Here is a 2,500-nt window from a genome sequence, read left to right on the forward strand (position 1 = left end):
CTCTCTCTCTCTCTCTCTCTCTCTCTCTCTCAACGTTTAAACTGATTTTCTATACCCAAGAGCAAAATAATGAAGTCTCTGCGGATGAACTAAAAAGTCTTGGAGACGTCCAAAATCCTTATAACTCTCTCTCTCTCTCTCTCTCTCTCTCTCTCTCTCTCTCTCTCGGCGAAGTTCAACCGCATATCTCGAAACGCTGAAATCAACCAGGACACGGTAATAACACACATGGTACAGTCATTACGTAAAACCATGAAAACGGAAAAAAGAATTCGTCGGAAATGGGTTTTTTTTCGACATGGGGGTGCATAAGGCATGGGATGGTTAGTGGGGGGGTGGAGGGGCGTTTGAAGTCTCTCCGAGGGGGGGGGGGTTTGAAGTCTCTCCGGGGGGGGGGGGGCGATGCAAGCACCCCGAAGTGAAATATGCAAATGCTTTCGAAAACGGGGTAATGATAAAAGCAAGGCATCCGTGTCCTCTTGCTATGCTTTCTATTCAATGAGAATACACGCGTGAGGAATTTTTTTTTTTCGATGTATTCGTTCGACTTTGTATTGTTGAGTAGTATCTAAATACAGCAGTGTCTATGTTTAATAATTATATATTTATTTATGTATTTTTTAAGCAGATTTCCAATTCCAGGTCTAGATTCTATAGATAATTTTCCTTGAATGAACGAGATTGAAGATCATTCTTTCAATTTGACTGTCTGACTCATAATAAAAAGCAGAGGAAGGACACATGGAAATCAGATTCAAGTTTTATCCTTGAGATTTAGATAATATATATATATATATATATATATATACCAAGGCACTTCCCCCAATTTTGGGGGGGTAGCCGACATCAGCAAATGAAACAAAAAGAAAAAAGGGGACCTCTACTCTCTACGTTCCTCCCAGCCTAACAAGGGACTCAACCGAGTTCAGCTGGTACTGCTAGGGTGCCACAGCCCACCCTCCCCCGGTATCCACCACAGATAAAGCTTCATAATGCTGAATCCCCTACTGCTGCTACCTCCGCGGTCATCTAAGGCATCGGAGGAAACAGCAGGGCCTACCGGAACTGCGTCACACACACACATACACACACACACACACACACACATATATATATATATACACTGTATATATATACACTATATATTTATGTATAAATTTCTATCTCATACTGGGATCGAACCCTAGCCCCTTCAAATGAAGGCCAGGTCGCTACCAACCATCCCACCAGAGGCTCTAAAAGAAGTCTGAACCTAAGTGCTATCTACATTTCAGGATTTATCTAGTGAGATATCAGTCTCATACCAGATAAATCCTGGAATGCAGATAGCACTTAGGTTCAGACTTCTTTTAGAGCCTCTGGTGGGATGGTTGGTAGTGACCTGGCCTTTCATCTGAAGGGGCTACGGTTCGATCCTAGTATGAGATAGAAATGAATTTCTAATTAAGCACGATATTGTGTTGATTTTCTATATATTAAGAATCCGGGTGTAGGAATATGGAACATAGAGCGTTATAAACCCGGAAGGAAATATTACCGGGCAGATTGGCATGTTATCCGGTGTCCATCTATTCAGAGGGCAAGCTGGGACCACGGTTAGTGTCTGCAGACAACACAAATAAATCTAAGTATCGGTTATTAATTGACTGGTTTTCGTTTATCATATACAATTATTTGAGGATGGGTTTTATTTCTTATCTATTTAATAAATAGGTATTTTAATTTTGCTTCCCTTTATTATTATTATTATTATTATTATTATTATTATTATTATTATTATTATTATTACAAGCTAAGGTACACCTCTAGTTGGAAAAGCATGATGCTGTAAGCTCAAGGGTTCCAACGGGGAAAATAGCCCTGTTAAGGAACCAAGGAAACAAATAAACAAGAGAAATAGTAAAAAATTCAAAATCAAATATCTTAACTGATGCAAGCACAAAGAAGTTTTTATATTTTATTAATTTGAGCAAATAGGTACTTTATTTTTGCAATCCCTTCTATTAATTGATTTAAATACAAAAAAGTTTTTCATATACTAGATGAGACTTGTGCCATATCCTTTCTTGCACGTATAGTGGTTGTTATTGTAGAGTTCCATTTTAAAAACGGTTGTAGAATATACAGTATATTTGTAAACGCTTATAGAAGATATATTACAAACGTATATAGAAAATATATTTGCAAACGTTTTTATGATATATATTTACAAACTTTCATATAGTATATATTTGCAAACGTTTATAGAATATACATTTGCAAACGTTTATAGAATATACATTTGCAAACGTTTATAGAATTTATATTGCAGACGTTTCTAAAATATATATTTGCAATCGTGTATATAATATATATTTACAAACGTTTAAAGAATATATATTTGGGAACGTTTAAAGAACATATATTTAGGAACGTTTATAGACTATATTTGCAAACGTTTAAAGAATATATATTTGGAAACGTTTGTATAATATATATATTTGCAAACGTTTATAGAATA

This window comes from Palaemon carinicauda, chromosome 37 (genome assembly GCF_036898095.1).
Source record: "Palaemon carinicauda isolate YSFRI2023 chromosome 37, ASM3689809v2, whole genome shotgun sequence".
NCBI classification, from domain to species: Eukaryota; Metazoa; Arthropoda; class Malacostraca; order Decapoda; family Palaemonidae; genus Palaemon; species Palaemon carinicauda.